This window comes from Panthera tigris, chromosome B3 (assembly GCF_018350195.1).
Source record: "Panthera tigris isolate Pti1 chromosome B3, P.tigris_Pti1_mat1.1, whole genome shotgun sequence".
Lineage (NCBI taxonomy): Eukaryota > Metazoa > Chordata > Mammalia > Carnivora > Felidae > Panthera > Panthera tigris.
The window spans coordinates 92,740,506-92,751,816 of NC_056665.1; the positions used below are offsets into that span (position 1 = coordinate 92,740,506).

The 11,311-nt window shown below is 39.3% G+C and overlaps 1 long non-coding RNA gene across 1 annotated transcript in view; it reads left to right on the top strand.

Annotated features, from left to right (window-relative positions):
- LOC122239263 overlaps positions 1-11,106 on the top strand; it is a 55,004-nt gene extending 43,898 nt beyond the window's left edge. The window contains exons 3-4 of the long non-coding RNA XR_006218212.1: positions 8,870-8,999; positions 9,951-11,106. This is a non-coding gene — a long non-coding RNA (uncharacterized LOC122239263). The remainder of the gene's footprint in view (positions 1-8,869; positions 9,000-9,950) is intronic.
- The last annotated feature ends 205 nt before the right edge of the window (positions 11,107-11,311 follow it).

An 11,311-nucleotide genomic window follows, 5' to 3' on the forward strand; every position in this document is an offset into this window, starting at 1 on the left:
AAGCTCCCATCATCTCTCATCTGGGTAATTGCAATAGTCTCCCACCCGATCTTCCTGTTTCCACCTGTTGTCTATGTTGCAGGCACAATATGTATGTTAAAATGTAATCAGATCATGTCACTTCTCTACTCACAATCCTTGTACAGCTTGCTATCTGCCATGGAGTAAAACCCACAGTTCTTATTTTCATGTGTACAAGGCCTGATCTAATTTGGAGTTCACATTTCTTTGATGTCATCTCCTCTCTCCCTTTTCTTCCACTGCAGCCTTGATAACTTGCTGTTCCTTTAACAGCCCAAACATGTTCCCATCTCAGAGTCCACTACCTGGAGTTATCTTATCCCACATCATGGCTCACTCTTTCCCTTTCTTTAGATCTCTTCTCAAATATCCCCTCATCAGAGGGGATGCCTTCCCTGACTCTGACTATGTAAAAAGAGCATCCCCACTCCCACTTGTCACTCTCCTTTCCTTGCCTACCTTTGCCGTAATGATCACCGGGCATAATTATTCACTCTCCCCATTTGAATGCAAGCACCATTAGAGTAGGGATATTATCAACTTTGATTACTGATGCACCTCCATAACCCAGAACATAATCTCACTCACATATCATGTTTCAGCCCCTCCACGACTTATATTTGTATACATTTTAACATCTCTAAATTGGGGGTGCATCTTATAACATGCAACTTTATTTCTTTCTTAGTAGTCCGTATAACAGGAGTCTGTATTGTAATTGACATCTTAGAGTCAATGAAATATGGTAGTGACATTCAAAACCTATTTTGAATGAACAGATAAATCTCATTTATTATATTTTTAGAAGATATATGGGACTCAGGCTCTTGGGCAAAAGGCTACTGAATTATAATGTAATATATAACTTAATCTACTGGTTTGGAACGCTTATCTGATTTATGCTAAAATAGGGTTACAGAAAAAAAATAGATTAAAAGTATCAAGGAAAGGGAATTGTCAAATTGAAACAGCCTAGAGTAAGGAAGAGACAATAGTGGCAAGAGAATCACCAGAACTTATTAAAAAATTTGAGGTAATTAATCAAACAGACATACATAACTCACTAGCCCCTGAGGGAAATACTGTAGTAACATATAAAACAAAAATTATTCGTAACGGTAACCTGAGACCTACTCCTCACAAAATGAATAAAATATTTAGTATGCTCAGTTCTAAAAGCAGCAAAATAGCACATTGGTATTAGGTTTCCTTCAAAAAATGGTTAAAATAAATATAATTAATTTGGCTTTTAAAAGTGACAAAATTTAACAATCTGGAACATTTACTTCAGTGGCACACTTATGACTCTCTAAATGATGTCATCATTATCGGGGTAATTCTCAGAGAACTTCTAATGGTATTCACTGTGCATTTCAACTAAATTTCATTAAAACCCAAGATGATTTCATCCTAGAAGAAAATCTGAGGAATTGCAGAGTTATAAGACCTTTTTACATGAATTATAATCTTTCTTCTTATTTTGATAGATGCTCTAAGTTAAAATGTGTTGGAATAGTACTGATCATTTTCTAGTGCTTACATATTATATGCTTCTACTAGTGAATAAAATTTACCTTTATCCACCCTGTATGCTTCCTGCAAATTAAGGAGGAAAAGGGGTTTTATAATATTCTAATTGTGATTCTTTCTGCTATGCTGTTTATATATCTTGTTAAGTTCTGCTTATCATCATAAATTTAGAAAATCTTTTATCAACATAAAAAAATAAAGTGAAAGTAAAGTCAGTAGGTAAATGATGTGTGGGTGGGAGAGAAAGGTGGGTTGTAGTTTGGGGCAGAAGTAAGAATTTCAGCTCCATTTAAATGTAGCTTATTAATGCAGGCTTGTATTGTTCATATGAAGTCAGTATTCCCAGTAAACCTAATTTCCCACATCATAGTTATTAAAATGTTTATTCCTTGGTATCTGCTCTCAAAATATACATAATAAAAAAATTCATTCATCAAAATGCTGAGCGGTTGTCTGTTATTTCTTATCTTTGCTTGTACATATTTTGAGCAATAAAATATCTTCTTTGGTGATAAAAGAAATATTGAGATGTTGACTTTGTGCAAGTTTTTTAAATGTTGACTTTGTGCAACTTTAGTTCCTCACTTGTTGCATAGGGATAGTGTTTTCTAAAAGACTAGTTATAAGGACTAAATAATGCCATAATGCCAGTAAAGAAATTTGAGTGGTGTCTGTTACATAGAAAAAAATTTGATCATTATTATTAGATTTATTGTTGTTGTTGTTGTTAGGAAATTAGACATTTGGGCTAGAGCATCAATCTAGGAATAATAAAGACAAAGGATTTAACAGAATGCCCCCTTGGGCTGCTTTCATGAGGACTCTGAGTGTGAACAGGGGGTGAAGGCTGACCCCTCACTTAAGCAGTGGACGGAACAAGAGAAAAGACTGTGAACAATTGTCTGCATTAATTCTTCACCCTTTCTTGCATGCCTGCCTCTGCCCTGCACCATTCTCCCACTCTGGGCCAGGGGCTCCATCCCACTTCTAGTTTTTGGACGTGACCATGTCACTTGCTTTAGCCATTGGGATTTTAGCCTGCTGGGATATAAAACATAGAACAGAGCCTCAATTGTTCCAGCTAAGGCCTTTCTAGACTGGACAACAAGCCATCTAATACCTGAGTATGTAAGAGATTTCAATCCTGATCAATATATAAATTATCCCAGCCAAGACCAAAAAACCATCCAGTTCATCTGAAAGCTTGGAAGTTAAATATGTATTGTGTTAGTCACAGAGTTTTGGGTGCAGGGTTACTGCGGCAATGAATAACTAATACAGAAGCTGATGTTAGCCAGAGTGGAAACAGTGAAAAGAATGATGACCCAGGTCCTTTTTGATGGAAAAGATGATATGCAGTAAAATGTTACAAGTATCAAGGGCCTGGGTGCTTCCCTTCCAGTGCAGTAAGGGACAAAGTACTGTGTCCCACTGCAAGATCAATCTTGCAAAATCCAAGAGGAAAATTGAGTGGTAGCAGCTTGAAAGCAGAAAGGAAAACAGGCACAAGTCCTGGGTGTGCAGCAGCGGGAAAAAGACAATGGGGAAAATAAAGCCCTGAAAAGGACCTTTGGGATCAACACAAGAAAGCCACAAGTGATTCCCCAATATTTATTCTCACAGATTTTGCATGGATCATTCTTTTTTCTTTTTTCTTTTCTTTTTTTGTTTTTGTTTTTGTATGGATCATTCTAATTTTTCAGTAGGGCAAATACCATTATTTTTAAAGTGTTCTTTCTCTCATATCACTTTCCTATCCGTTTTCATCACCAAAATCTTAAAGACTCCCTTTCTTCTCACCATATTAATACAAAATAACCCCTTTTCTGGCCTGATCTGGTTCACTCTCTAATCATGAAATCTATTACCAGATGATTTTTTTCTAAGTTTTTATTTATTTATTTTGAGAAAGAGAGAGCCTGCATGAGTGCATAAGTGGGGGAGGGGCAGAGACAGAGTCAGAACGAGAACTCCAAGCAGGCTCCACGCTGGCTGCTGGCTCCATGCCATCAATGCGCAGCCCCATGTGGGGCTTGATGCCGGCTCAAACTCACCAACCATGAGATCATGACCTGAGCCAAAATCAAGACTTGGTTACCTGTTTAACCTACTAAGCCACCCAGGTACCCCAACACCAGATGATTTTTAAACCAAGTTCAATCATGTTTCTTTGCTATCTAAAAATCTTTAATGACTCAGGGTGCTTGGGTGGCTCAGGAGGTTGTGCTTCCAACTCTTGATTTTGGCTCAGGTCGTGATCTCAGGGTCATGGGATCAAGGACCAGGTCAAGCTCCACACTGAGCATGTAGCCTGCTAAAGATTCTCTTTCTCTCTCCCTCTGACCCTCTATCCCACTTGCACTCTCTCTCTCTCTAAAATAAAAATAAATATTTAAAAAATAAGAATATTTAATGATAATTGCCTGTTTAATTACTTATACTTGGATCACTCTTTTACTTAAGATTCTCCACAAAATACACACAATCTCTGTTCCAGGATGGATAGATGGATGGGTGAGTGAACAGATGGGCAGATAGGCAGATTCATAGGTAGGTTGGTAGGTAGGTAGGTAGATAGACAGACAGACAGACAGACAGATAGACAGGCAGGCAGGCTCAAACTAAACTATTAGCTACAAGAACACATTGATTTTACCTCAGGGTTAGAAATATAACTTAGTAGAAGTGGCTTCTTGCACATATTTCTGAATTCCATATTTGCAGCTTCACGGAGCACTAAGACTGTAATTCAGTAATCTTAACCTTGACTTCACATTGAAATCACCTGGAAAGCTTTAATAAATACTGGTGCTTGGATTCTGGATTAATCGCTATGGATATTTAGGACTTTTTAAGGTTCCCTTGGTGATTTTAACATAAGAACCACTACTATAACTGAACTATGCAAGAGTGTTTTTTTTTTCCTTTCTGATCTCAACAAAGATGGCTTGCCTTAGCACACATCTAGCATTTTATTGTATAATGCAATGAGAAGTACAGAACCTTAACTTATAAGTACATTTCAGTGTGTTGGTATCTATAAAACAGAAATATGGACTGTGCACTTTCTTCTCTCCACTTCTCCACACCCCACCCCCCGCCCCCAAAGTGGAATTCTTTGGTAATAATGGCAAGAGAAAGAATGAGAATTTTGCTGCTACTGGATGCAAATTGATGGAGCCCATGTGGGCTCCAATGAGAGGAGACTTAAAAGAAGCCAACTGATTGGATGATGAGCACCAAACTGCCCCGACCACATAAAAGTGGCTGACTTAGCACATCCAAAGCATCCTGACCTTCACAGACCATGTTTTAGCTACCCTTATTATTGCTTCATGTCAATATCACAGATTTAGAGGTCAACATGGCAGCCTAATTTCACCTGTAGGCACATCTGGAAACAGGGTATCTTAGTGGTTTGAATGAGAATACATGATTTCTGATTAGAGAAAGAACAGCTCTCCATAGGGCAAGCCAAACTATTCTTTCTTCAGACCTATTCTCAGGCCCTAAAGGGACAAATTCAAAAGACTGGATGACTGTGATTAGAATATGTAGTTCCAGGTGTTTTTCTTTTTTTTTTTTTTTTTTTTTTTTAATAACTCAACTCATCCTTCTGCTGAGCCCCCAGATAAAATTAATACAAAAGCTTTTTGGAAAAGAAGTGGATCACATGACCATAATTAGTAAGAAGGATGTGTGTGGTTGCTTAATCCCCTATCTCCATCCCCTTTACATGATCATATGAAGCTCAAGTTGCTGCTGTCCTGGCCAACCCTTTCCCGGATCTGCTAATAGCATCTGCTTTGTTGGGACTCATTCCTTCAACTTTCTCCTATACTGTAATGACTTACTTGTCCCCCAGGACCCTCCCATCAGCATTTAGAGAAGCCTCTTTTTTCTCCTTCATAATTAAACTGCCATAAATCTAGTGTCTGGGAGCCAAATTCTCAGGTCCAAGGTCCCTGATGGGGGGTAGTGGCTGTGGCCACCTCATAGGGTTCCCAGGAGTCCTCAAGGAATTAGGACTGCTAGTGCCTGACCCAGTGTCCCAGAGTTCATGAGGCAGGTACACAAATTCACCTGTTCCTGATCTCACTGTATAAGCTTCAGTGCCAAGATTACACAAACGACTAGTCAGTTAGTTACAGGTGAATATTATCTTACACAGTCACATTCAAAACTATTTTGACACTAGGATACATTTAGTCTTTTATGTTCTAAATATTTTACTCAAGTCTTCTTTCACCTTAAGTTTTTAAAACACATATGTGGGTTTTGTTTTTTTTTTTTTTTTTTTTTTTAGAGTGCAATACACTCCCTTCTAGAACATTCCAGTCATTGTGCTATGTAGGGTAACACTAATCATCTGGAAAAGATTTTTAAAAGGCTTTCAACAAGACAGCTCTTTATTACTAGAATACAATTTTGAGTTCAACCTACTCTAAAGAAAAAAGATCACTGCAGTTTGCAACTAGAAAGCACCAATGAAACACAAAATGCTAACAATAACCCCTAGTGCCCCTAGATATACACAGAAGTTCTCCTTCATCACAGTGATGTGAGCCTTCCTAACAGACTTCTAAGTCATTCCTGATGAATGAAAACATCTCCCTGAAGGAGTCAATGTATTCACCAGACAGCTCTAGTTATCACCTGTGTTGTTATACTTTGAAAATAATATGATCATCTCAACTACTCAGTGAAAATACTGTGAAAATAGTTTTGCTAAGTGTTGCTGAGTTGCAACAAGCATTAACTTCCATTAGTATGTGTAACTATTTAAAAGTATCACTGTTAATACCATAGCATCCTATAACACTTTTACTGAATCTTCTGAATGTTATAGCCCCTGGATTTGCTGTTGTGAATAATCCACCTCACTTTGCCAGATACAGAAACAGTTCTAGGGCACCTTTTCTCAAAGCAGCAATTCTAGAAAGGCCCATCATTTCCTCCCTACTGTCTTTATAAGAGCATAATTTACCAACAGCCTGGAAAAGGCAGCTCTATACACTTCATGCTCCACGTTTCTGGGTAAAAGAATTCAAACCAGGATGGGAATTCTGACCCAAGTTGGACCAATGAGATTGTCTCCCCCAAAATTTAAAATTGGGACCCAGAGAATGAGTCAGTCAATTATGGTTAGCAAGCAAAGCAACCTTGTGAGAAAGTAGTGAGTCAACAAAAAAAATCCAGTCTGCAAAAAGGGAAAGCAGACTGTCTTGGTTATCTGTTGCCACATAACAAATTACCCCAAAACTCAGGCCTTAAAACAACAAACATTTATCATATCAGTTTCTGAGGGCCAGCATTCTGGGAGTCATTTATCTAGGTGGTTCTAATCCAGGGTCTTTCATAACATTGTAGTCAAGTTGTCGGCTAGGTCTGCAGGGATCTCAAAACCAGACTGGCCTAAAGGATCTGCTTCTATGCTTCTTAACATGGTTGTTGGCAGGCTTCAGCTCCTCCTAGGATGAGACCCTTAAGGGGCTTGGTTCCTTGCAACACCACATGGACCTTGCCATAGGTCTGCTCACTACATGGCAGCTCACTTCCCCTGGCACCAGTGATGTGCACAAGTGTGTGAAAGAGAGAACACATCTAAGATGGAAGCCACAGTCATCCTGAAACCTAATCTTAGCAGTGACAGTCTATCTCTTTGGCTATGTTACAATTCTTGGAAGTGAGTTACTAGGTCCAGCCCAGACTAGATGAGAAGAGGTTACACAAGAGCATGAATACTATGAGGGAGAATCACTGAGAGCCATATTAGAAGCAGCCTTCCACTGTCTACACCTATGGCTCCCAATAATTCACATCTCTGTCACATGCAAAAGTCTTCATCTCCTTCCTCCCAAACTACTGAGAGTTTTATACTGCTATAGTATCGGTTCGAAATTCCAGAATCCTGTCATCAAAATTAGGTCCAGGAATTGATGGGACTTCTCAGGCGAAGTTCCCTAAGTATAGCTCTTCAAATTCAATACCTCATGATCAACAAACCTTTGAAATTAAAGTTATCTGTCCCCTCTACACACACACACACACACACACACACACACACACAATATACAATGGAAGCTGAGTATTGGAAAACTGCTATACACATTCCTGTCCAAAAGGGAACTTATGGGATACACAAAGGAGTCAATGGTCCACGACAGTTCTGAAATCCAGCTGGGCAAATGTTGGATATTCCTTGATTAGATTTCAAGGCCTGGAAATAATTTTCCCTGGCTCTCACCTCTACCTTCTCAGTTCTTTATTCTGCCCTCTGAGTCTTCCTTTTGTTGTGAAAAATAGCATGTGTTTACAGCTAAACAACTATCACAGTCTCTTTCCTTCCAGTATAATTCTGGGATTCAAAAGCCTCTCCTCTGTTTAAAATTATCTCTGACCCCCCAAGTCCAAGCTGGAAATATACCTGCATATGTAGCTCTTTTGAAAACTTTATGGGTCCACTCTGAATCATCTTGGGGTTCACTCCATTAGACATACTCACAAATCTTGAAATACGCTTTTCTCTCCCTTGAGCCTTGGCTGAAACAACAGAGACACAATGCTCTTAAACTGCCTAGAAGCACTACAGTTTCATTGAGAGGATCTGTGAGAAGCACCATTAATCTCTTTAAAGGGCGCTTTGTGTTACTGACTAGTACCCCAGGGCATGACCTTTGATCTTTCTGAGATCTTAACAGTTTTGCCAGTCAGATCCTTTGCTTCATCTTTAAATCTCTGTCCTCCAGGCAGTACCCTGGATTTGAATATTGATCAAAACCCATCTCTTAATTTTGGCACCAGTAGCCATCTGGAAAAACAAAATTTTTTAAACTATCAGGTCTTGGCTCCTTTTAACTTAACATCCTTTTCTCAATTTAATTCTCTCCCATTTTACTATATAAGCTACAAGAATAAAGCAGACAGCATTTTCCACATGTTGCTTAAAAATCTCCTGAGCTAGGTCACACAGTTCTTAAAGCACATTTTCTACTTTTCACATACTACAAGCAACAATGTTGCTAAGTTTTTGGCCCCTAACAAGAATTCCCCTTTCCTTCTGTTTACTGCCAGCATTCACCTTCAGCCTTATAAGAGAACAAAACTTTTCTATTAACAGCTTCTTCGAGACACTCTAGAATTTCACTAGATTTGCTCAAATTCCAGTTCCACAGGCACTCCTACATTTTAGGTTTTCACCATGGCAGCACCCCACTTCTAGGCACCAAATCTGTATTTATTATCTGCCGCTAGGTAACAAATTATACCAAAAATTAGCAGCTTAAAACAACAAATGTTTATGTTTATTCGCTTACAGTTCCTGGAAGTCAGGAATCAGAAGCAGTTTGGCTGGGAAATTTCGGCTCAGAATATCTCATGATGTTACAGTCAAGCAGTCAGCTGAGGCTGCAAACATCTCAAGGTTCAACAACTCAACTGGGGATGAGGTATCCACTTACAAGCTCATGTGTTTATTAGCAGGCTTTCGGTACTGATAGGCTTTCAGACTGAGGTCTTCAGTTTCTCATAGGTGGTTGCACTGAGGAACTCACGTCTTCACCAGTTCAACTGGGCCTTTCCATATGGCTACTCAAAACGTGGCTCTTTGTTCTCGCCAACACAAGTGTTCTGAGAAACAGGAAGAGTGCACATACCCAACATTGAAGTCACCACCTTCTTAAATCTAACCTCAAAAATGACATCCCATTTACTTCCACCTTTAGAAGTGGGTCAGTAAGTCCAGGCAACACTCAAGAAAGGAAGATTACAGAAGGGTCAGATATGTACAGATTACAAATACCAGGAAGGGACGGTCATTGCAGACCATTTTAGAGGTTGCCTACCACATACTCCCAAGATGAGAGACTACGATGTGGCAAGAGAAAAGGAAAAATCATCTGGTGGTGTTATGCCCTGAATTCGTGATCCCCAAATACCGCCAGGGAGCTGAGTCCAATGTAAAAGCAAAAGAGCCTTTATTCGAGCTAGCTCGAGCTCAATCCCCTACCTGCACCAACTCAGCGGTGAGATACGAGGGAGAGAGAGTGAGTTTCAAAAGGACAAAGGTTTTATTGGGGCCTAGGGGCAGTTGGTGAGGTAATGGCTGTGGCCTCAGCCGATTGGCTGGGGAAGGGTCGGAGTCCTGTTAGGCAGGTGAGCGGGAGGTTACTCAAGGGGAGGAGGCGTGGTCAAGGTGAAGGACACAGAACAAGATGGAGTTGGCCGGCGTAGGCCCGCCCTTTCAGTGGATTTCCAGTATAAGAGATGCCTATTTCCAATAGGTGCATTATATGCGATTTCTCCGAACACCTAAGATAAATATACCTACTCTTAAGCAACGTTGAGTTTCTGATCCTTACAACCAAATTTTTCCTAAACTGTATCCTATTTTCTTGCAGACTCTGTACTCCACCATTATGAAACTGAAAGCAAAAGTAATATACACCTCTATAATCTAAACAAGACTCAGAATGTCTGAACTGACCTGCAGATTCTGTAGATCAGGCATGTTCGTGTTCTGCTGACCCTGTCAAAAAAAAAAAAAAAAAAAAAAAAAAAGCTCTCTGCCAGCACATTAAAGACAGCACACTTACATTAGAGGCTGCACTTTTAATTTCTGTGACATGTAATGAGGCAGTCTAACTATTCAGAATATTTTATTAGGTCATAATGTGTTAAATGTGGTTTAATCAAGAGCTGCCATTAGATAGCTTCTCAATGAACTTCAGATGTAAGATGATCATATAACAAGTCATCTATGGAATGCCTCTGAAACAGTGTTAAGAAAGATGGGCCAGTTCTGCAATATAAGCAATATTACCCTCATAACTAGTAATAATAATGATGAAGATAGCTAATATTTATTGAACACACACATAAGATTCTCTTACAGCTCAAGATAGCTATACTGGAAATGCCCATCATTTTATACTCTTACACACGCCCACTCTTTTTTAGAAAACTTACATTGAGAAAATACAACTTGCATTGTATTGATTATTACAAGCTAATCTCTGAAATATTACATTTAATCTTCATAACCCTATATGAGAGCTACCAGTATTATCCCAATTTCAAAGTGGGGGAAACTGAAGTTTAGCAACCTTGAGCAACTAGTCCAAGGTCAAATAGCTTACATCTGGACAGAACTAATCCTGGGTGGTCCCCTCTCACACTCTATCAGGGATAGTCTGTGGGGTCAATCATTATGGCAAAAAGAATGGTGTGTGACTTCTGACACTAGGTCATAAAAACCATTTCAGCTTCTAGCTTGCTGTATTGGATTCCTCATTCTGGGAGAAATCAGATGCTGTACTTTAAGAACACGTAAGAAGTCATAAGAAAGTCATGTGGCAAAGAGCTGAGTCCTCCTAAACACCATCACCTTGCCAGGAATGTTAGTGAGCTTCATTGGAAGTGAGTCCTCCAGCTCCAGTCAATCCCTCAGGGGACAGTAGTCCCAACTAGGATCTTGATTGTAACTTAATGAGAGACGTCAAGGCAAATTCCTGACCCACGAAAACTTCAGGGTAATAAATGTTGCTGTTTTTCAAACCACTAAGTGTTGAGGTTTTCTGTTACACAACAACAGGTAACTAATATAGCAATGAAGCTGAGTGCTGCCTCAAGTTCTCTCATGGATTGTAGTCAGGAATTTGCTAAAACTGAGGTATAATCTAAAGATTGATTGAGAAAAGATCTGCGGCTGTAGGCAGGATTCAGGTTTTTTGCTGATTATTGGTCAGAGATCCCACTTAGT